This window comes from Apium graveolens, chromosome 3, assembly GCF_009905375.1.
Source record: "Apium graveolens cultivar Ventura chromosome 3, ASM990537v1, whole genome shotgun sequence".
NCBI classification, from domain to species: Eukaryota; Viridiplantae; Streptophyta; class Magnoliopsida; order Apiales; family Apiaceae; genus Apium; species Apium graveolens.
The window spans coordinates 275,452,611-275,478,665 of NC_133649.1; the positions used below are offsets into that span (position 1 = coordinate 275,452,611).

General features: G+C 35.5%; 1 long non-coding RNA gene across 1 annotated transcript; it reads right to left on the bottom strand.

The window, feature by feature from the left end:
* Positions 1–24,114: 24,114 nt before the first annotated feature.
* LOC141711068 (uncharacterized) lies at positions 24,115–25,840 on the bottom strand. The gene is made up of 2 exons (XR_012571207.1): positions 24,903–25,840; positions 24,115–24,781 (listed from the first exon to the last, which is right to left on the bottom strand). It is a non-coding gene; the product is annotated as an uncharacterized LOC141711068 (long non-coding RNA).
* Positions 25,841–26,055: the final 215 nt, after the last annotated feature.

Below are 26,055 nucleotides of genomic sequence, written 5' to 3' on the forward strand. Positions count from 1 at the left end.
GTTACAGGATGACGTGGCTGACGGGCGAATTTCAATAGATCTACCTTGTTGAGAAGATAGATCTAGTAACTGTGTATGTGCCTTTTTAGCCAGAGAATCCTTTTGGGAAGATACCTGGAGGTTTGCAGATGTCTCAGGATGTTCACTACTTTGCTTCATAGGAGACAGAGCTGCGGGTTCACTCACAGTACCTTCCTTATTTGCTGCATCTAGTGCAGTTTGTCCCTCTATTTGTATAGGATCCTTATACTCCAAGGCTTGAGCTAGGAGAGATGATGGTGTTTGGTTTGGCTCTAGAGGGTGGCTATGAATTTGTGGCATACCAAATTCACTCCCTAACCTATCTACTTGTTCAACAAGTATTTGTGTGTGCTGAGGATCAAGGTGTAATTGATCTATGCTAATAAAATCAGAACATGCTTCAAAAGTATGACTCATAGAAGAAGTACCCATACCTGAGAAAACTGGTCTATAGAAAGAGGTATTAGAATGAGTAGATTCAGCAGTTTGATGTGGTGGACTAGCAGCTTCAGGTTGAGGTTGAGAGGATTCTTCAGATTCAGCTTCTTGTTCTTGCTCAACTTCAGCCTCTGCTTGGTCACCATGTTCAGAAATAGGTTGATCTGCTTCTACATCCTCATCTCCAACAGGCTCATTAGCAATGTTTTCCTCTGGGTCATTTTCAGCTAGGGGTTCATCTGCAGCTATAGATACATCTTCAGCTTCTTCCTCTTCTTCTTCTTCTTCTTCTTCTTCATATTGAGCATTGATAGTGGCAAAGGCATCTATCATGTGGTCTGTTAGGAAAGCAACCTATGAGTTTGGATAGTTCCCTTTCTTGTGTAGCTTTGTGACTACCAGTTGAGATAGGACATGAGGATATTGCATTAAGTCACTGTCAGTGGATGTCTTTTGGGCTTCTGACAGTTTTCCATTTAACACTATATGAAGAAACCTTGCATATATGATGATGTTCTGATGATTTGATTGGTTCTCCAAAATGTGCTCCATGAATAACCTCCCAAAATTGATGTGAAGATTATTCGCAACAGCAACCCCAACAACTTGATTAAAAATAGTGAGTCCATGAAATCCAGATGTCTTGGGAGACAAGCAATGAGACAGTATATTGAAGAATAGATTCCATTCCTTCGGAAGATGACTTTTGTTGAAGTGCCTTGGTAAATCATCATTCACTGTCATTGTGCTCCTTATTGCTCTGAAGAAGCTGAGTAGTTCCCAATCTTCTGGAGTGTCATCAAAGTTATCTCGAGGTAACTGAAGATGTTCATTAAAATCATCCTTTGTAATTCTGATGGTATCATCATCAATGTCAAAAGAAAAAGCTAATTTTTCATCTTCTGAAGAGTTTATAGTTGTTGTGTGTACATGCCTGAGAAGCTCAACATTCAATTTCACGTTAGTCGTTAATACGAAGCGCACAATTGAGTGTTCGTTTAAAAAACGGATCCAAGTTTCAAAATGTACCATTTTCACGGGATCACGTTCAATAATAGAAACAAAATTTGTTTTTGGAATCTGAATATTATTCGCCATTTAAATAAAATGAGAATAAAGTTTAGATTTAAAACAAATTAAATTGAGCACTTCGAATTATTAAGAGAAATAAATAGACTCTAAATTAAACACACTTTTAAATTTTAAGAAATGTCCAAACAAACCCTTACTGGATTAACCAAACACAGCCTTAAACAGTTAAAGATAGGGTAATTCGATATGCAAATATAACCGATGAAACTGATTGATTTTGATATCAAATTACTCCTTGTGAACTGGGCAATCCAATACTGTAAAAATTAGAAATTTTGACAGCACTTAGTTAGGGTTTTGATCAACAAAAAAATTCTCTTCTGCGATGGTAATGCTGTGTGTATGTAGAAGATAACCAACCCGATTGTGTATATATACATTGACAACAAAATAATCTAAAATAAACAAAGGAGCTGTGTGGCGATCCCTCTCTGTGGCGACCACTCTCTATGGCGACACAGAGTACAGGACTTAGAGAAATTCTAAGTCAGATCTCTGTAGCGACACAGAGTACAGTACTTAGAAAAATTCTAAGTCAGGTCTCTGTGGCGACACATTCTGTGGCGACACAGAGTACAGTACTTAGAAAAATTCTAAGTCAGGTCTCTGTGGCGACACATTCTGTGGCGACACAGAGTACAGTACTTAGAAAAATTTTAAGTTAGATCTCTGTGGCGACACATAGTACAGTACTTAGAAAAATTTCTAAGTCACAATCTTTTGCTACTGATTTATTTTAAACATCTTTTAAATATTGAGTTATTAAAAAGAATGTTAAAACAATAAATCACAATTATTTTTCACTACTTCTACAAATATTATCATTAAATTGATAACACTATATTTTTGTGAAAAATGATTATGCTGTAATATATTTAATTTTAATGTCAATGAACCCCTTTAAATATTAATTATCTAAAGTCCACTGAGATCAAATTAAATAGAATTATCAATATGAATGTGCTCAGCCATATATATATTTTGTATGCAAGCACAAAAATGATTGAATTACGAGAAGTAATTAATGGCATGTAAATTCAGATGTCCTTAATATATAGAATTTAAACAACAAGTGAATTTAACCAGACCAAATTGCAGTTATTGACTTCTAAAATTAATTAGAGATATTTAACATCCCAAGTTCACTAACCAACTTAGAGAAAGTGTTTTCATCAAGTGGTTTGGTGAAGATGTCTGCAATTTGATCCTTTGTCTGTACAAAGTGTAATTCCACAGTTCCATTTGTGACATGCTCTCTGATAAAGTGATACCTGATATCAATGTGCTTTGTCCTTGAGTGCTGAATTGGATTATTTGAGATTGCTATTGCACTTGTATTGTCACAGAATATTGGAATCTTTGATACCAATAGACCATAATCCCGGAGTTGGTTCCTCATCCATAAGATTTGAGCACAACAGCTTCCAGCAGCTATGTATTCAGCTTCAGTAGTTGATGTGGATACTGACTGCTGCTTCTTGCTATGCCAGGATATCAATCTTCTTCCAAGAAACCAACAGCTTCCTGATGTACTTTTCCGGTCAATCTTACAGCCTGCAAAATCTGAATATGTATAGCCAACTAGGTCAAAACCTGTACCTTTAGGGTACCAAATTCCAAGATTTGGAGTTCCCTTAAGGTACCTAAATATTCTTTTAACAGCTATTAAATGAGATTCTTTTGGTTCAGCTTGAAATCTAGCACATAAGTATGTTGCAAACATTATGTCTGGTCTACTTGATGTGAGATAGAGTAATGAGCCTATCATACCTCTATAGCTTGTGATGTCAACTTTCTTACCAGTTTTGTCCTGATCAAGCTTGGAGGATGTTGGCATGGGAGTCTTTGCTGGAGCTGAATCTTCCCGATTATACTTCTTAAGAAGTTCTCTTGATGTACTTAGATTGACAAATGAATATCCCATCTTTCCTTTAACTCACTTGTAATCCAAGAAAGTAGTTCAACCCTCCCACCATACTCATCTCGTACTTACTCTGCATTAGCTTAGAGAATCTCTTGCAAAGATCATCATTAGTATAACCAAATATAATATCATCAACATATACTTGAACTAATATCATATCAGATTTATGCACTTTGTGAAACAGAGTTTTATCTATGACACCTCTAGTGAAACCATTTTCAAGTAAAAACTCAGAAAGAGTGTCATACCATGTCCTCGAAGCTTGCTTAAGACCGTAGAGAGCTTTGAGTAGAAAGTATACAAAATCAGCCAGATTTGGATCTTCAAAACCAGGTGGTTGTTCCACATACACCTCTTCTTCTAGCTCTCCATTCAGGAATGCACTCTTCACGTCCATTTGATAAACTTTGAATTCTGAATGTGCTGCGAATGCCAGAAAATCCTTATTGCCTCAAGTCTAACTACTGGTGCATAGGTTTCATCATAATCAATACCCTCTTCTTGAGAATAATCTTTAGCTACCAGCCAGGCTTTGTTCCTCGTTACAATGCCATCTTCATCTAGCTTGTTCCTGAATACCCATTTAGTGCCTATCACTTACTTGTTCTTTGGTCGGGGTACCAGCTTCCACACTTTCTGCCTCTCAAACTGATTAAGTTCTTCTTGCATTGCAATAACCCAATCTGGATCTTCTAGTGCCTCATCCACTTTCTTAGGTTCCATTTATGAAAGAAATCCTGAGAAGTGGCATACATTCTGAGTGGCATGTCTAGTTCTTACTCCTGTGTCAGGATCGCCAATGATCAATTCAAAGGGATGGTCTCTGTTCCAAACTCTTTGACGAGGCAGATAAGATCTTGATGTTTCCCCTTGTTCAGCCTGATGTTGAGTGTGAACTGTAGATCCTCTTCTTGCTTCCCCTGAGTTGCTGTCACCATGACTAGATGATTCTGATCTGTTTGTAATGGTTCTTGATGGAGTTTCTGTATGATTATTATGATCATTATTTCCACCATTACCATCACTTGATCCTGAATCAGCATTGCCCTGAACTACATGCCCGGTTATAGCAATCTCAGGTTCTATAATATCCAAAGGATCATCTGATAGATTCTCAAATTCCAGAGATTCAGAATCCTTTTCACTCTGCAGGCTTGCCAACTTGGTGTCGTCAAATGTTACATTAAGGCTTTCAATCACCTTCTGATCAGAAATCATATAAACCCTGTAAGCTTTAGATTTTAGAGAGTAGCCAAGAAATATACCTTCTTCTGCTTTAACATCAAACTTTCCTAGATGTTCATTTCCTTCCTTTAGCACAAAGCATTTGGCACCAAATACATGAAAGTATTTCAGTGTAGGTTTCTTGTCAGCCATAATCTCATAAGGAGTCTTGTCATGATCTTTGTTGATCATAGTACGATTTTGAGTGTAACACGCTGTGTTGACAGCTTCAGCCCAGAAGTAGGTGGGAAGCCTTGATTCACTTAGCATAGTCCTTGCTGCTTCAACCAAGGTACAATTCTTCCTTCCTACTACCCCGTTTTGTTGAGGAGACCTTGGGGCTGAATACTGTCTCGAAATACCTTTCTCCGTACAAAATTTATTTAGAAATGCATTCTTGAATTCTGTCCCATTATCTGATCTGATCTTTCTAACAGGTAATTTCGCTTCCATCTCAATCTTCTTTATATGATCCACTATTAGCTGAGGTGCTTCATCCTTGGATTGTAAAAACAACACCCATGTGTACTTGGAGAAATCATCGACCATTACTAAAGCATATCTTTTTCTTGATAGTGACAATACGTTCACTGGACCAAATAAGTCCATGTGAATCAACTGAAGAGGTTCAATTGTACTTGTCATTTCCTTGCTTCTGTGTGAGGCTTTCTTTGATTTCCCTTTTTCATATGCTTCACAGAGTCCTTCTTGACAGAATTCCATCTGTGGTAGTCCTCTCACTAGTTCTCTCTTGATTAGAGAGTTCATTGTCTTGAAGTTTAAGTGCGAGAGCTTCTTGTGCCATAACCAACTTAGATCTGATGAAGCTTTGTTGTAGAAACATCTGCTTTAATCCTTCCACAAGTGAGATATTCTCAATAATGATATTTCCAATTTTCAAATTGTTATATCCCTTAGTAAATCCTTTGCTGTCATCTCCAAAGGTAACTATAGGGCCAGCTTTCTCAACCACACCTGTGAGCAGGGACTTTTCTTCTATCATGTGCCTAGAACACCCACTGTCCAGAATCCACATGATCTTTTATTTTCTTACCTTACCCTGCAAACACAGATTGATTAAGAAGACTTTGGTACCCAAGCTCTCTTGGGTCCTGAAGGTTTAGGGGTAGAAACAGAATCAATAATTGAACCTTTAACATGCTTAGCTTTCACTATGGCTGGCTCCTTCTCAGTGTCAGTCTCAACAGAGTTGTCAGACTTAGAGATAGGAGTAACAGTCGTGTCTTGTGTGTGCTTATTACTCATGCTTTTCTTAGTGTCGATGCAAGTGCTAGCAGTTGCATGAAAAGCTTTAAAATAATCAGACATGGTAACAAATGCACATGGCATACATCCAACTATACCACAAGGTTCATGAAAACTAGGCATGGCAGGCATACTGGAAGTTGCAATAGATTCTACTTTACCTTTAGTGCATGCATGTGTAAGATATGCAGCATAATTGTAATTATTACAAAGCTTCCTAGATGCAGATGAGGAAGATGCAAAATCAGGTTTCTTGTTAACACCTACATTGCCATTCCTGTTCTTTTTAGTCTTATCCTTAGCACTCTTACCAGTCTTAGGATTAACTATAGGTTCTGGTTTCTTAAGAGTTTCAGGTTCCTTTCTATCCACCTTAGTACCTAGGTCAGCTATGGATTTAGCTTTCGTAGCTGTAGCCTTAGGAGTCTTAGGGGATTCCTCTATCTTCAGCAATCAATTCCTCATTGATCAGCAAACTTACTTCATCCAACGGTTCTGAAACAGACTCAGTGAATAAGGGAGAAACAACATCCTTAATAACATATGGAACCTTTTCTGAGACAAACATGTTTATCTCTGATGTGCCACTATATTTCTTACTGTTCAGCTTAGAATAGTCAAGTCCTATTGAAGTCTTAGATTTAAATCTTTGACTATTTATTATCTCCTTCTGAGTCAGAGTTGCATTCTTAAACGCCTGTAATTTCTTTTCTAAGTCAGCAATTTGGGTTATAAGAATGGCCTCTATGTCTGCATTGCACTTAACCTTATTCTCTAGATATTCATTCTTTTGCTTAAGGTCTTCTAGTCCAACTGCAAGCAATTCTAGTTCTTCATTCCTAGAGGTTAAACTCTCAGATTTAAAAACTAACTTATCATTTTCCATTTTATATGCAAGCATGCCAGTATGAACATTATACAATTCTAAAGTAAGTTTATGCACAGTAGATTTGTATTCAGATACAGACATTTCTATAGTGGTAAGTTCAGGAACCTGAGATGATCGTGGTGATTCATCTGCAGAGTCTTCCATGAGAGCCAGATTTACATGCTCTTCATCTTCATCCGAATCAGTATCATCCCAGCTTTTTCCTTCAGCGATGTAGGCTCTTCCTTTTTCCTTTACCACATAAGCATTCAGCTTCTATTTCAGCTTCTCATTCTTCCTTTTCAGATCTTCATAAGTTTCCTTCTTTTCATAGGAATCATTAGATTTTGCTGCCTTGGGCTTTCTGTAATCAGATACAAAGTGCCCTAACTCATTGCAGTTATAGCATCTGGTTTTGCTCTTGTCAACCCAACTTGACTTATAGCCTCCTCTGGAGCTTGACCCTGACGAGTAGCTTCCTTTCTGAAATCTCCCTGATGAACCCCTTGGTTTGTAGTTGGGCTTTCTTCTGAATCTAACATGACTAAACTTTACAGCCATGTAAGCCATTGATTTGTCCTCCAATTGTTCAAGTTCCTCTTGAGTATAGAACTCACTTTCATCTTCTGGCTCACCATGAGTAATTTCAGCTACAACAATTTCTTTAATTGTTGAGGAGGGTGTAACCTTGTTTTCTTGAGATTCTGGTTCATGAGCTACAAGTGCAGTGGTTTTTGCAAGTGTCGTACTCTTACTGTCAACGGAACCAGGTCCATAGGTAATGGCTCTTTGCTCTTACTCCAGCTTATGTGTTCTTAACTTACCATAGATCACATCCAGGGACATAGTGATAAAATCTGATCTTTCCCTGATTGAAGTGTTCTTTTGTTCCAGGTGAACTGGGAGTGTCAGCATAAACTTTCTGTTAGACTCTCGTATGGGGTAGACTTTCCCTTGCATCTTTAATTCACTTAACAGTCTTGTATATCTCTCGAAGAGTGAAGACAGTGCTTCTCTGCGTTGAAGTTTGAATGCCTCATACTGAGTCGTCAGAATATCCATCCTGTTTTCTTTGACTTCCTCTGTTCTTTCCATCAAAAGCTCAATGGTCTCCCACATATCTTTTGCACTGTTACTTCCTAGAAGCTGATGGCTCATATCATTATCGGTCGATTCCATAATTATGAGTTGAAGACTTGTGTCCAGATTTATCAACTCCTTATCGGTTTCCATGTATTTAGACGGATCCCTGGGAGAAGATGTGGAAGTAATTCTTATACCAGTTGCAGTTGTGGATTCAGCAATTACTTTCATCGGAACATAAGGTCCATTTAGTAGTATCCCAATGTAAAGTGGATTCGAAGCTTTCATAAACAGCATCATCTTTTTCTTCCATAGGTTGTAATTATCTCTGTCAAATGGAGGAACCTTTATGCTTCCAATTCTTTGGTTATTCATTTTCTTTACGGAATTAAATTATTTAAAATTCAAAAAATTTCAAGAAATGAGAATTTTTGAAAATTAAAAAATTCAAGAATTTTTCAAGAACTTGTTTCTTTTTCCGAATCTTGATTTGTATGTCAATCAACAAGCTCTGATACCAATTGTTAGTCCCAAAGTATCGTAGAAGGGGGGGTTGAATACGATACCTACAATCTTTTTTGATTCATTTTAAGTTCTTCGTTAAAAGTACGGAATTAAAAACAATACAAAATATTTTGAGGAATATATTGTTTTATTAATATAAACCTTGAGGTTGCTACAATCTAATCAAAGTATTGATTAGCTACAATAAATTCAGCAGCATAACATTCTGTTTACAAGGATAATAAATTCAAGCTTTAATGGAGCTCTCGTAAACTGTCTGTGTTTGCTAAAGAAGATAACTAACTGAATTGAATTACATTCACTTCAGTTTTGTAGTCTTTCAAAATTAAATGAACAGCTGGCCAATTCATGTCCACACAGATCATTTAACTTTGCTGCATATAACTCAGTGAACAACATCTCTGTGGTGACATCTATATGGCGATAAGCCTTCTCTGTGTATCCTCTGTGGCGACATCTCTATGGAGACAAGGTTTATCTGAGTATCCTCTGTGGCGACAGCTCTATGGCGACAGAGTTTTCTTGTTCTCTGTGGTGACAATCTCTGTGGAGACATACTTCTGTGGTGACAATTACTCTCCTGTGGCGACAACCTCTATGGCGACAGTTGCCTTAAGCAATTGTTCCAACACCTCTGTGGTTACATCTCCTGTGGCGACAGGGGTGCCTTGATACCATTTCTCTGTGGTTACATCTCCTGTGGTGACAAGTAGAGAGTTGTCTTTTACTTAGAATATTTTTGGCTCTTTGTCAAACCATTCTTCAATGTATCAATCACTTTTCTTCTGTTAATTGAATCAAAATACTTTCTTGAATGCTGATGTTTGGTGCACTGGTCTGGTTCACAAACAACTAGCCTTGAGAGGATCCTGACTCAATTTGTCTTATGATTCTGAGTTGATACATACTGATGTTTATCCACTGTTTCTTTCACTGAACCCTTGATTTATAACACTTGAAGTCAATACATGCAGCTGATACTTAAAACCTCTTGATGTCTTATTCTTCATGGCTGCTTGAACATAGTAATGAACTTCTTCCCATGATCTGTAGGAGAGCTTAATGAATCAATTACATCATTTGGTTCTTTGTGTTTATCATGTCTTCATCTGAAGGGTTCATGTGCTTCACAGTTTAATAAAGTTTATCTATTTCTGTTTTCATGTTGAGTTATAAATCCTCGATTACATGTTATATTATATTATGCTTTACACCAACAGAACCTATAGTAATTGAATTACTTCCTACTGCTGAATCAGCTCACAAGTCTCCTATTCAAGGACAAGAGGATATTTCAGAGACAGTGCCTACTCCTCCTGTGTCTCCTATAATTGATCCAGTACATACTGAAGACCCAGGTACAAGTGCTGAAATAGATATACATAACTTGGTTGTACCTGAGGTTCTGTACTTGGAAGCTCCACCAACTCAACTCACTCCACCAACAACACCACTTTTGGATGCTGACTTCAATGCAGATGTTCCATCAACACCAGTTCTGAATCTAGATGATGAAGATCAGATTTTAGATGGGCATCAAAATTTGGATGTTGATCATAACTTAGTTGTGGATCATAATTTAGAGGATGATGTTGAAGCCTCTATAGCCTCACATACTGTTATTTTATCAGAGGATGGTGATACTGCAGGCTCTGTAAGTTCTGATGCTGACAATGCTGAAATTACTGGTGAAGCTGCTACAAATGTAGATGCTGATGTAGCTGGTCCTTCAGGACATGCACCTCAACAAACAGTTAACAAAGCTGATTTGATCAAGAAGTTTGTTTGAGAGGACACCCCAGTACCTTGGAGTGAAACTCCTAGAGGAAAGGAGTGGACTAAGGAATGGAACACGGTTAGTTTTGTTCCTACTAAAAAAATTCTTGCTGAGCACCTGGCCAAAGCTGATGAAATGCTGATAAATGATGATTTCAAGGCACAGCTGAGAGTTACTGCAATGAGTACTAGGCACCTTCAAGGTCAACACTCAATAACTCGTGCCAAGGTGAACAAAATTCAAGAATCTCTGATCCAGCAAGATAAGAATATAAAATTGGAAAAGAACAGATTTTTCAAGCCAGCCTTTGACCGAATTGGGTATATTGAAAAGACTCAAGAGAAGCAACAAGATCAAATTTCTGAAATTCTAAAGAATCAAGCTTCTCAGCAAACTCAACTCAATGAGATCCAATCCTCAGTGGAATTGTTTGTCTCTCTTCTTTTACCTGTTGATGCCAAAAAGGGGGAGAAAGTGATTAAGTCCAAATACAAATCTACTCAACCACTGAAGGGTAAGCATGATGGAAATAATGACTAGGGAAACTCTGGAATGGATAGAGGTCATGGTCAAGGCAAAGGTTTTTTATCAAGCAAAGCTGGAACTACAAGTCAAAGAACAAGTTCTGATACTGGGAGAAGAATAAGTTCTGATACTGGTAAAAGGATAAGTTCTAATGAACATCTGGAACTTGATGAAGAGATTTCCAAAAGGCTATTCCTAAAAGACAATCCATGCATGGATATTGAAAGCCCGAAGGAAGAAGAAGCTAGACTTAAAGCAAAAAATGTTAAGTCAAAATCTAAAGCTCAAGTCATGGAAAAGAAGCCACCTAAGCCTAAGGGCATTGTGATAAAAGAAAAGACAAATTCTGAGGCAACCAAAGACAAATCACAAGTGGAGATAGATCCAAGATCCAAGGGCAAAGAAAAAATTGGTGAACCTGTAAAGGTATATATGCCAGTCATAAATCTGGAAGAAAAATCTGATGAAGATGCTAGTCTGATTTTGAAGAAAAAGGATATTCAAACAACCTCTGACATAGCTCATGTTGTTCAAAATCAGGACTTAGTAAAATCTGATATTACAGTGAAGCAAGCAACCTCTGACATAACTCAAGTTGTCTTGATATCAGAAGATAAGGAAAAGGAAACCTCTAACATTGCTCAAGTTAAACCTTCAAAGATTCTACTACCAGGATTCACCAAAGCTCAACAGACTCAACCTTTGAAGACTACGTCAAGTGGTTTTGAAGCAAGAGTTATTACAGGAAAGGAAGCAAGAGACAAATTAGGATTGGGTAGTTCTAAAGAGATGAGAATACACAACACTATCAATGATCCAACTTCCTTAAGTGAACCAGGTGTAGGAGCAACTCCTGAGAGATTGAATCAACTTGAATTTGTACAAATGCTTTACCACTCTGTTTTGAAAGAAGATATCATGTTATACTTTATGACAGATGGGAGGGTATTCCAGATCAGGGAGAATACAATTTTATTGAAGTATTTTGAAAAATTGGAACATCTTCTATTTCTACTTCAAGTGAAAAACAGATCAACAGATGGTACTGCAGGGTGTTTAAAATCAAATATTCAAAGATAGAAGAATCTTTACTCTGTAAAGTCTGACAGCGCATACTGTCCTGAGTACAGATCTCACAGTGGAGAAATTGTTGAAATGAAGCCTAATACTGCTAAAATCATCACTACATTTTCTGGTATTAAGGGACTTGAATTCAATCTAGAGTCTGATAAAGCCTATATCATCAGACTAGATCAGTGATCTCAGGGCTGCTATCTTCCAAACCGGTGAAGATACAGTTGAATTGAAAAATGCTAAAAGGAGGATGGTCAATGAACTTGAATATGCTGAAAGATGTCTGTTGAAGAACTATCTCAGAACAACTCCTGACATCAAAGAGATCAAAAATTGAAGCCAAGTCAAAGATCTAGCACTACTTAAATTCTGAAGGATATACAGACTGAAGCTGATATCAGACTTTGAGGATGGTAAAGCTATAAGGACTGTAAGTTGTAGTTATCTAGTCAAACTCTCATGTATTTGTACTTAATGTTTTTGAAATCATCAAATATCTGTTGAACTTGTATATTATGCTAATTTACAAGTTGGAAGAGATTGTTAGATTTATTTGTGATGTCATGTCTAATATGATTTGTATTTAGTTTTCAGATCTTACCTAACAGGACAAATCAGGACTTAACTGGAAATCAGTACGTATATTGAAGTCAGGACTTAAGATATCAGAACTTAAGTTGTCAGAACTTAAGTTATCAGGAGATATTTATCAGGAGATAATATCAGGACTTAAGGAGACTTTCAGATAAGGAAGGCGGATGACTGAAAGGAAAGAAGATCGAGACTGAAACAAGAAGAGATATGCATGAAGAAGAAGAATTCTATAAGGAATAAAATACTTGGAAGAAAAGATAACTAATTGATATATATTAGGAAGCAGAATTATATTCGATATCAATTGGAAGATTATCTTGTAACTGTGTAGTATATAAACACAAACATAGGGTTTACACTATATGTGTTATCTTAATCGAGATTATTATTCATTGTAACCCTAGCAGCTCTCGTGATAATTTGTTCATCACTGAGAGAGGACAGTTCTTTGTAACAGAGTTTATTGTGTTGAATAAAATCTGTGTTATGTTACTTAAGTTCTTATATTCGATTTGATTGTAGTAAACACTGTATTCAACCCCCTTCTACAGTGTGTGTGACCTAACAAAGTGTTCTGTTCTTAAGACTCATCCTGAACAACTGTCAAAATTTGATCTAAAAGCTGATGAAGGAATTTTGTTGGATATCCACTTTCCACAAAAGTATTCAGAGTCTACAATTTAAGAACAAGGGTTGTCATTGAATCTATCAATGTATCTTTTGATGATAAGAAGATTATTGGACTTGAAGATTTCAATGATCTTGATCAGCTGAGATTTGAAAATGAAGACTTAAATTCTGATTCTGTAAATTCTGATGACTTAAACTCTGATCCTGTAAGTACTGGTGTCATTGAATCTGTGGTAACAACTCTAAAGGAAAATGCACTTGTCCAGGGGGACCAAGCTGGAAATCCTACCACATCTCAAGTCTCTCAAGAATCATCAGAACCTGTCACTGGCTCTTCAAGTTCTGATTCATCTAGTTCTGATGAGTCAAATTCTGATAATTCTGAAAACTCTGATACTTCAAATCCTGAAGGATCCAAGTCAAATTCTGAAGTCTCAGACAGCATAACTACAGGGGGAGCATCAGAAAATGCTGATGGAGACAGCATGGATCATGGGGGAGGATCCAGTTCTAGAAGTCAACTTCAATCTGCAAGGAAGTGGACCAAATTACATACACCTGACTTAATTATTGGAGATCCTGAAGGAGGTGTCAGAACTAGAACTGCAACATCAAATGAATGTTTCTATCATTCTTTTCTATCTCAGACTGAACCAAAAAAGTGGAAGAAGCTCTTCAAGATGCTGATTGGGTGCATGCAATGCAGGAAGAGTTAAATGAATTTGAAAGAAATAAAGTCTGGACCCTAGTGCCAAGAGCAAAGAACAGATCAGTTGTTGGCACAAAATGGGTTTTCAGAAACAAAACTGATAGTGATGGCATAATTACAAGAAACAAAGCAAGGCTGGTTGCTAAGAGTTACTCTCAACAGGAGGGTATTGATTATGATGAAACATTTGTACCAGTTGCTAGATTAGAAGCCATAAGAATTTTTTTGGCTTATGCTGCTCACAAAAAGTTTAAAGTCTTTCAAATGGATGTGAAAAGTGCTTTTCTCAATGGAGAATTGAAAGCTGCCAATTTCTTGGAGGCAGATTGGTTTCTTGGTTTAGCAAGAAACAGAAGTCAATTTCCACATCAACTGCAGAAGCAGAATATATTGCTGCAGGAAGCTGTTGTGCACAGATTCTTTGGATGAAGAATCAGTTGCTGGATTATGGGTTAGAATTTTCAAAAATACATATTTACTGTGATAATCAAAGTGTTATTGCTATGACAGGTAATCCAGTTCAACACTCAATGACAAAGCACATCAGCATTAGGTACCATTTCATAAGGGAACATGTAATGGTAGGTACAGTGGAATTGTATTTTGTTCCAACAGATCAACAACTAGCAGATATCTTCACAAAACCACTACGTGAAGCTACTTTCACAAGACTGGTAAATGAACTTGGAATGGTTTCAGGTTCTTTCTCTAAATCTGCTTAGTTTTGTTCTCATGTATCAGACTTTATGATCAGTGTTTACAGATTGTTTTATTTTCATATAATCTGTGCTTTAATTAAAATTCATTAAATGCTGAGAAGACAAATCTTAAGTCTAAAGCTTCTGATGCAAAGAAACCTCCAAGGCCTAAGGAAAAAGGCATTGTGATCAGGGAAAAGTCAAATTCTGAGACTTCAAAGTCCAAGACTAGATCACAAACTGAGATTGATCCTAAGTCAAAGGGAAAAGAAAAGGTTAATGAACCTTTAAAGATTGAGAAAAAGATAAGTTCTTTCGTTCCAGTCTATCAAACTACAATGCATGATGATGATTTGATAGAAGATAAAACTGTTCAAATTCTGAAGATAAGAAAGATAATTGAAGAATCTAAAACAACCTCTGAAACTGCTCAAGTTGTTCAGAATGATGAACAACAAGTTACAAAAGAAACAGCAAATTCTGATCAAGTTGATTTGAAAAAGATGACAATTGCTGATAAGAAGAAGCTGTTATGGAAGAAATCTACTCCAGTTGAACCAAAATCCAATCTTATGATTAATCAACTCGCAACATTTGGGTAGAGATCCAAGCAACCTAGAGATAGAACTGGATTAGGTTCTGATGAAGAGAAGATACAAACAGGAGTAGAAGTTACTCTAAGAGATCCTTTCATGTTGAAAGACAAACCATATGAACAAATCAAATAAAAGCACCTTGACAAAGTGCTGTCTGCTCAAATTGTGATAGATGCTCATGATAAGGATAATATAAAAGAGAAATTGATCTTATTTCTCAATGATGGACTAACTTACAGACTAGCTGATACTGATGTGCTAAAGTTGTCTGTCAGAGAGCTTCAACATATTCACTATCTTCTGGAAGTAAAATCTGATGTTACAAGAAGATGGTCAGAATACATTTTGAAGGCTATAAGAGATCTACTTAAAATCTCTGGTACAAAGACTTCTCAGTATATACCAATGATTACTGAAGGTGATGGAAGAGAAATTCCTATGCTGAAGAACTCTGCTAAAGTGGAAGTTATTTTGAAAGGAAGATGCTTATGTTATAATGAAAACTCTTCACATCCTAGAGTTATCAGACTTGGTGATGGACTTGAAAGAACATAAATTCAAGCTCTTAGAACAACCATTTATCAAAGTGGTGACAATAAAGATGAAGAACTGATGCAGATCAAAGCACAGTTAGTTGAAGTTCTGAGAAAAGCTGAAGATAAGCTGGTAAAAGATTTTGTTAGGAATCATTATGGATTCAGATTGATTCAGTGATGTTGGTAAAGCTACAAGGACTGTAAGTTGTAGTTAATAGTCTTATTAAACTCTCATTGCATTTGAACTTAAATGTTTTTGACATCATCAAATCTATTAACTTGTATATATTTGTACAATTTATAAGTTGGGGAGATTGTTAGATATATTTGAGTTGTCATGTCTAATATGTTTCATGTTTAGTTTTCAGATCTTAACAAACAGGAAATATCAATACTTACTGGAAGTCAGAACTTAAGGATATCAGAACTTAGGTTATCATAAGATAAATATCAGAAGATAGATATCAGAACTTAAGTACGGGAGGACTTACAGTTAAGGAAGGAAGCTGATTTACAGGATAGAAGATCGAGACTAAAATAAAAGAAGATATGCGTGGAAAGAGTTAGAAGATAAGAAGACTTGTATAAGATATCTGATTGATATATTTTAGGAGACATAATTATATTCCATATCAATTAGAAGTTATCTTGTAACTGTGTACTATATAAACACAGACATAGGTTTACACTATATGTGTTATCGTTATCGAGAAGATCATATATTGTAACCTAGCAGCTCTCGTGATATTTGTTCATCACTGAGAGAGAACAGTTCTATTGTAACAGAGTTTATTATATTGAATATATCTGTTTACTGTTACTTGTGTACGAAATCGATTTGATTGTATTAAACACTGTATTCAACCCCCTTCTACAGTGTTGTGTGACCTAACATAAGGTGATTGGTCCAGGGTTTGCGAGCTAGTGTAAGTTATGTTATGAAAAGTTGTTTATATTATATTATATTATAATTGTGTTATTTTATAGTTGGGCCTAGTATACTTCTTTTCGAAGTTATACTAGCGGGTTAGTATCGAATTGGAACATGTTGAAAAGAGTTTTAAAAGAAAGTGAAAATTTATTTATGGAATTTGGAATTCTTGTTTATAGAACTGTAACCTTAAAAGATCTTGGATTAATTTGGGTTCATAAATGCTAAATATCTTTCGCTGGCATTTGTATTTTGATTTAACATGTTAATTTGGATTGAGATTTTATAGTGACGACCCAATTCTCTGACCCCGGATTTGGGGGCGTTACAAGTTGGTATCAAAGCTGAGGTTATAGTAAACTAGAAACGAGAGTGGGTAGGAGTGCGTATAGCTATGTGAGAATGCTTGAGCTCATATCGAGTTCCTGTTGGACTATTGGATATAGTACCGACGAGTAAGATAAGATAGGCGCATCCTGTTTGAGATAGTTGTGTTGAGCTGGAGAAAACTCTAGAATCGGATGATGAGTCAATAGTAGAGTTCAAATTGAAGATAAGTATTAAGGCTTTGGCAATACCTTCTCTTTATATAACTTCTTTTAACCTCCCTCGAAAGAGGTATCTGTTGGAGGATATAATCCCTCACACCCGTTCAATTATATTATGCCAGAATCTTGTTTTCTGGATTACATTTTTCTCCAAAAATATCAGCTTTGAAACTTTTTCAATTTTGGATCCAAGGATTGCATTAACAAGTCATTTCTCAAACCCTTGATTATTCACTTGATTTTGAATTCCTTTCATATTCTTTTATTCTGACTGAGATGAACAACCCTAACTATAGGGGACACAAGGTATACCTGTCTGTGTGATAGGAGTTGGATGGGACGCCATCACTTGTGTGTGTTGTGAATACATGAAAGTTAACAACCTTTAGTGTGTATTAATTTGGGCACGCAACACCAAGTTCATTTGATCATATTGATCTCTCAATTATTCTCTTATTTCAACAATACTTTTTCACAAATTCAGATTTTGGTCCCATTATGACATGAAATTCTCTCATCTTTGGAATTCCATGATTTTATCATCTGAAATATTCGAAGGTATGCCAATCAAGTTGGGCTGAGCTATCTTGAACAAGGAAAAATAGGGTTATGTGATGGGATTACTAAGAGCAACAGTGGATTGTAATGCGATTAAAATATCAGTGGCATATAACGAAGTCAGTCTATTTCTCTCTCTCTCTCTCTCTCTCTCTCTATTTATCTCTATCTCTCTTTCTTTTTCTTTCTCTCTATCTTTCTTTCTATTCCTTTTTTTTTCTCTCGATCAGTAAAAGTAATTCTATTGAGAAATTGGTCAAGGGATGTGGATGGAACAAGGTGCAGAGTGAAGCTTCCGTGATAACTGTGTGGCATAAGGAATTTCAGTGGTATCTGAAATTTTGAGAAAAATTGCATATGCAAGATTGGGAAGTTGTTAACAAGACCCTTAGTGCTTTCTTCTGCTGATTCCGGGGATGGAATCCTTATAAGGGGGGTAGATTGTAATATTCCATATTTGTAGATATTATTATTATTATTATTTGGAATTATTTATGTGATTGTTATGTGAATTTTAGTGAATTATCTGGTAATTGGAGTTGATGTTTTGGATGTTTATATATGATATTCTTTGAGTATTCTAATATTTATATGTCCAGAATAAAATATAGATCATTGTGATATTTTTCCGGTAATTTTTGGACTGTTACATGATTTTATAATGATTTATGGATTTATTAATTATTTTCTGAGTATTTATAAAACTATTTTATAAAGCCGGGAATCGTCCAACTTCAACCGTTTTTGTGTTTTTACAACCCGAAACTCTTCGGAAAACTCCTTCCTAACCTAATCTGGATATTCTGAGCATTTTCTTTGTTTTAACTTTTTCGATCCGGATTACGGTTTGACCCGTACGCATCCCTACGCAAAACTTTCGATACGATAGTCATTTTAATAGATCTATAAAACCCGTATTCTCAAGAGACGGGATATTTTTTTACATTAATTTCTCATAGGGTGTTTTATAAGAAGCTCGGTTTTGATAATTATCCAAATTTGATATTAAATTGTATCGGTCCCATAGTTACTTTGCGGCTAAGTAATCTATTTTTGGATCCGATATGATACAATGGGATACTTGTTACGTGTTTAAATTGCATTAATATAAATCGATTCGTAATTTGGACGCGTGTTCACTTGCGTTACTCGTTTTATCTCATTTTATGTGTGATGAATGTATTTTATGCGTTTTTGGGATTTTCTGTTTCTTTAGGAAGTGTTTCTGTTTTTCAAAAATTAACGGACCGGGACCGCACCGTGACGTCAAAGCCCACAAAATTTACGTTTTTATTTTTATAGAATCATACGTATTTCAAATACCCGTTATTTTTGCATTTTTTTAATTATTCGCAATTTTTGGCAAATTTTGATACAAATTTTATATTTTACTATTTTTAAACTTATTCCCCGTAATTATCATTTTGGGGCTTAATTATTTTTAATTATGGGAATAAAAACACCCTAAATTAATTTTAGGTATTTATTTTTCAGATATTATAAATAATTGATTATCTTATTAATTTTATTTTTATTTTCATTTTATTTTTTGAAAAATCAAGAACACTTTGGGGGTAAAATTCTTGGGCAAAACTTTGATTCATGATTTTGATTGATTCCGGGAACCAAATCAAACGTTCTACACATCAAAACGATCCTTGTTTCAAGCTCCTTCTGTTGATATCAACATCACAAATCGAGCTTCAGTGTTTTGTAAATTCGATTTTTTTCAAATTATTGCTTAAATTTATTTTTGATTCTTGAGCAATTGTTTGTTGTTTTTGATTATTGATTAATGTTCCTGAGGTTGTAAGGAATGATTTAGTGTTTTATTTTGTTGATTTTGGTTAAGAAATGATTAAATTCGAAGTTATTGGTTTAGCAGAGTTTTTGAATTGAATTTATGGTTTATTGTTATGTTCTTGATGCGTAAAAGTCACATAAACAGATTACTAGTAGTATAAGCTTTAATTTGGTAGTGATAACGTTGATTTTGGTGTTGAAACGGGCAGAAAACGGGGTATGGCCGGAATATTGTTTGAGCTCGCCGGAAAAGTTGGCGATTTTGGCCGGTGAAAGGATTCTGGAGGTTCTGGGTTGCAGCTATGGTGATAAGATTCCCATGGAGCCACCGAAACTCGGCAGGAGTTGGGGCTCACCGACCGGATTCTGGAAAAACCCAAAACTCCGGCGGTGTTCTTCCCAACCCGCCTGGGTTCTTGGTGACCCGGTTGGGTCCAAAAACCAACCCGGGTTTGATCCCCCTGTCCACTTCTCCCTTTCTAAAAATTTGTTTCTACTATTTTCTTTTTATTTTTAATTCAAAATTCAGTTGTTAAATTTCCAAAAATCATTTTAAATCCAAAAATTAATTTGGTTAATTATTTAATAATTAACTGAGTTATTTTAAATTCCAAAATTTTATTTTATTTTATTATTTTCAAAAATACAATTTGATTTAATTATTTGTAATTTATTTTAGTTAATTATTTATGAATTTAATTAATTGATTAAATCATTTAATCAATTGATTTTATTTATAAATAGTTAAATAAAATATAAATTATCTATAATTAATCCAAATAATTCCTAAAAATTACTTTTAAGCTATTAAATTTTTATTTTGGTATTTAAAAATCAATTAATATTATTATTAATTAATTTATTTCCATTTAATTCTTATTTTATTCGTAATAAATAGACCGTTCGTCCGTTTAATATGAAACGAACGCGTCTAGACTCAGAAAAATATTTCGCTTTTAATAAAAATACTTTTGAGACCCAAAAACTTTTATTTCGAAAGGTCTCTTATTTTGTAAATCGATTCTGAGTCGCATAGTGACTGAAAATCATATTTTTGACCTGATTTCAGTTCTAAACGTATCGAGTCGAACCTTTTGGCGAACCGAGTCATATGTTATATGAATTATGTGATATGTGAGCTACGTGTTTACGTGCTATGTGAATTACGTGTGTGCGTGGGTCAAGAGTCTTGGGTTTGACTGTTACATTTATGTGTGGGCCATCGTATGGGTAGACAATAGGGTTTTGACGTACAGTTCGTCGAGTAATTATCATTTAGACGATTAGAAGTGTATCTTTTAATTATAGATGCGGATCATTCGAGTTGATCAGGACAAGACGTTGGATAAAAATTAAGATGAAATAGTATTGGATATCTGGCTTCTAGCAATCGCATGAGCAACATATCAGTAAAGTGTTGAAAAGAAGGACGGTGATGTTTTGAGATAGAATGTCAGAATAGATGCGTCTTTGCGAGTGTGACTAACTGCTAAAAACCTAAAGGCAAGTATCCCTATCATCACTTATTGTTCAAGTGATATTTATTTTGAATCTTATCATGCAAGTATTGCTTTCCCTATTCTCAGTTCAGAATAGATAAATGTTTTACATATCGCTGAATTAAATGATTCTGTTTATGCAAGTATTCTTCTGCTATTCTATGTTCAGAATAGCTAAGTGATTTTACTTATCAAAGAACTGGATTTATAAATATTTTGGATTTTGAGAAAGATGATTTTGTTACGAGTATTCTTGCCCAAGTGAATGAGGGAATATAATTATTTAGGAGGTCGACTGATTCGGCTCCTTTTTCGATAAAAAGTGTTAGATATATTTGATAATGTCATGTCTAATATAATTTATGTTTAATTTTCAGATTTTACTTAAACAGGACAAATCAGTACTTAACTGAAATCAGTACTTATACTGAAGTCAGAACTTAAGTTATCAGTACTTAAGATTCAGGAGATAATATCAGGACTTAAAGGAAACTTTCAGATAAGGAAGGCGGTTGATTGAAAGGAAAGAAGATCAAGACAAACGTAAGAAGAGATATGCATGAAGAAGGAATTCTGTGAAGAATGGAATACTTGGAAGAAAAGATAACTGATTGATATATTTTATGAAGCAGAATTATATTCCATATCAATTAGCGATTATCTTGTAGATGTGTGATATATAAACACAGACATAGGGTTTACACTATAAGTGTTATCATTATCGAGAATATTATTCATTGTAACCCTAGCAGCTCTCGTGATATTTGTTCATCACTGAGAGATGACAGTTCTACATTGTAACAGAGTTTAATAAAGTTTGTTTTCTGTTACTTGTGTTCTTTGAATTCGATTTGATTGTGCTATATACTGTATTCAACCCCCTTCTACAGTGTGTGTGACCTTACAAAAAGGTTTTAAGATTGGAATGGTTACTGGTTACATCGTAGGTGATCGAGATATCGGTCCAGCTGTAATATCTTTCAAGGTGAATATATGCCTTTTCTGGCGCCCTGTAGGTACCGTATGGCTGCGGGATACGGGTAGTACCTATATTTACAGTATGGTTGTGGGATACCGGTGTTGTTTCGTGACTGATCATCAGGAACAATTATCCGATTCTTTAATATATTTTCTGTTTCAGCAATTATGTTTTTAAAATGATATGCGATGTTGCAGATATGAGTTTTATGTCAAAACGACCCTATATTGTTATAATGAACTTGCTGAGCATTTCTTCCGCTCATACTTGCCTGTTTTTAAATTTAACCTTCAGTGACGATTAGCTTGCGTTGTTTAGCCTCGTAATTCGAGGAAGCAAAGAAGAATTTATTGGAAGGTGATTGGTCCAGGGTTTGCGGGCTAGTGTAAGTTATGTTATGAAAAGTTGTTTATATTATATTATATTATATTGTGTTATTTTATAGTTGGGCCTAGTATACTTCTTTTCGAAGTTATACTAGCGAGTTAGTATCGAATTGGAAGTTGTTGAAAAGAGTTTTAAAAAAAAGTGAAAATTTATTTATGGAATTTGGAATTCTTGTTTCTAGAACTATAAACTTAAAAGATCTTAAATTAGTTTGGGGTCATAGATGCTAAATATCTTCCGCTGATATTTGCATTTTGATTTAACATGTTAATTTAGATTGAGATTTTATAGTGACGACCAAATCCTCTGATCTCGGATTTAGGGGCGTTACAAAACTCATGGTTTTTGTTACTAATAATAACATATAGTAATCCACGTCGTTTGTGAGTTTCCTAATATCATAGTCATAGCTCAATTGTGACAACCGGTTCAAATTCCGAGTCTTTTTCGAAAAACGGGTCAAGTCCCGATCACGAGTCCGAAAAAGCGAAGTCTACTGTACCTAGTGTAGTCAACTTGGGTTACGACAAGCCCACCACAGACCCCAAAAGATCATGATTTGTTGGTGCACATAGTAATAATACTTTACCTTATAAACTGAACAGAAGTCTCAAATCTCCTCGTTGTGGGACTGGGGTGTTACAAACTCCCCCACTTAAACTCCTGACGTCATCGTCAGGCCCGAACAGACAGCTCATCGGACCAAGATCGTACCTCTTTAGCCATTGTGGGATAATACCGGCTGGTTTCGTGCCCCCACCTCCGGACCTCTTGCCATTGTGGGATAATACCATCAGCCTTCGTGTCCCCAGCTCCGGCAACTTGACGCATCAAACTTTCGAGAGTCGGCTCTGCTACCATATGTGACAACCCGGTTCAAATTCCTTCCGAGCCTTTTTCGAAAAACGGGTCAAGTCCCGATCACGAGTCCGAATTAAACCGAAGTCTACTGTACCTAGTGCAGCCAACTTGAGTTACGACAAGTTCACCACATGCCCCCAAAAGATCATGAATTGTTAGTGCACATAGCAGTGGTACTTTACCTTCTAAACTGAACAGAAATTTCAAATTTTCTCGATGTGAGATTGGGGTGTTACATCAATAGACATATATTTTAAGATGAAATTGATGAGAAAATGTTAATTCTAAGATTAAGCTGATTTGAGGATGTTACTATAATTTCATTGCTCTGATCTCTCAGTATCAGTATGCTTTCATTAGTAAAATGAAAGTGTTATTTCCGGAATAATTTTTTAATGTTAAAAGTGATCTGTATATCTTGCTCCCTGTAAGAAAAGTTGATTCCATTCACCGGCTTATGTCAAAAACCCAAGTCCAGCCCTTTCTCACGATTTCTGGCATTCGAGCATCTCCGAGGAAAGAAAACCCTAGCTACATTATTATTATATGATATTTCCAACTTTATTTACCCTTAACAAAAAATATAGATAATTACATTTGATTGACTATATTTATTAACCATCAAACCTCTTAGATATAATTTTATCTATCATATTATATATAACATTATTGGAGTGTATACTCTTCTAAATGAAAATTTACACCTTTACCTTCCATCAAAGAAAAAACTAGTTTTAGTTATCCCACTTGGAAATGATGCTCTTATACTAGATTTCTAATTTAATGCTCCTTCCTTTCTAATGTATGTTGTGGACTCCTATTTAAAATAAGGTATGTTACAAAACCAGTTTATAAACTGGAGATTAAAATTTAAAAAAATACAAAACAAGCGTAGCTAAGCAACTTAATATCGCAAGTCCCGAAAACACAATTAGCAATAGATTACAGTCCTAAAAATTTGGACACAGTTGTTGATTTGGTGGAGGTTGAATTTGTTAACAATACTAACTGGATAGCCATACTTGTACATGCATTGCTTTCTAGGATAGAATTCATACATATATTATGTGTATTCACATGATGGAGCAGCCTGCATAATCTATAGGCCTATCACATGAATAATAGTACTGAGGAGGAAAGTGTTGGGGAGGATTGTATTTGTAGCAGCTAAATGTTTGACCATAATAGTTGCCGTAATATTTTCGTTGACCTTGAGCAGCTTGATGATCATCCTGACCAAATTGATAGCTCATAAACGATTCCACCCTCACCAAGACTGTGCCACCAAATTCCTTGCATGGGTTAAGGTGACTGCATCTACATCATCTCCGATCACAATCATTACGTCTTTATCTTCCCCTCCTATCTTCACCGAACTCACGCCTGTTCACATATAAACCATAAATGTTACTAATTCTAATCAACTAGCAGGAAACAGTTATGTACTTACAGATACTGGAATTAGTGTACAAAAACGGAATCTAGCTCTGGCTCTCACCCCACTGCCATCCGATAAAACGGTTAAAAACTAAGGCCTTTGCAGAGTTTAATTTTACCAATTATTCCGACGACAATCTTCATCGCCTTTGATCTGTCTTTTTCTTTTTTCATAGGCACCTTAACAACAATCCTTTGCTGCATGATTATTTATTAGTCAACAAATTAAATTACAATTTCTAGTACTACATTAATGAAGTAGATATATCTTGCATAAAAAGAAGATGCTAGTGCAGCATTGATGCAACTAATCTCTTACCTGCATGCTTGCTTGTGTACAATTATCAGGGAGAAGATTATATGATCTAAAAGAGCAAAGTTATGCTAATTCTTGAGTCTTTGGATTTGGGCAGGCTAATACAGTAATTTGATACAAAGTACAATATGTTCCTGCGGAGACTAACCGGTGAAGATCAGTATTTATATACAAGTAGATGTGTACGTTGTAGATCAAGCCCGGCCGAGTAGACGCGCATATGTATAACATTAAAATAGTACTCTCATGTAGAGTTTCCCAGGAAAGGGTTCAATTTTAAAGCAGTATACGCATGATGCTGGACATTCTCTTCCGCGTAGATGCCAGGAAAACTACTTCAGGATTAAATTACTAATTAGCCACCGAGGTTCACATACTTGTTGAAATTGCCCACAAAACTCAGAAGATTTTCAACCGAATTCAAGTTAACAGTTAAATGCTGCTGATTCTTCTTGATTTGTGCTTCTAATTCAAGCTGGCTCATGTCATCTTTCTGTTGACAGTTGCAGGGCATATTGATTATTGATTTATATATAAGAGTGAAGTTCTTATCTATAATAAAAATTTATAATATATGGGCTGTGCCTGTGATTGGTTGAACAATTCTGTGGAAGTGCTTTGATTGTAGTCGTGAGTGATCCTTCATCCGGTTGGCACATACACCATGTATGACTGTGCAGCCCAAGTTCTCCAGCTCGTTCACATGCACCATTGCATGTCTGTAGACTGTACCTACTCAATAACCATCCTCTAGTCATGCACAATGCAGAATATCAATATTTGTGGTAATTATGATACACAAAATTACAAATTATAAATGTATGCTTATTGGAGTCAAAGTACAAATTACTTTACCAAAAGAAAAGCAGCAACATACACATACACCTTTAGTTCGTCGAGAAGAAACTTGCAGACTGCATATACTATTGGTATCAAGACAAGTGGCCTTAATTTTTGCTTATAGAGTGTTTACTTCGCATGAATGGAATGAATAAGGAAAGGAATGATTATATTTTCTACATGATTTTGATTTAATAGTAATTATTGCAATAATGATGTTGTTACTAAACCTATTAGCACAACCATTTTAATAGATCAACATTCAACAATAGCTCTTTACCTACAGCCCCAACTTAGCAAAAAAGAATTTTACAAC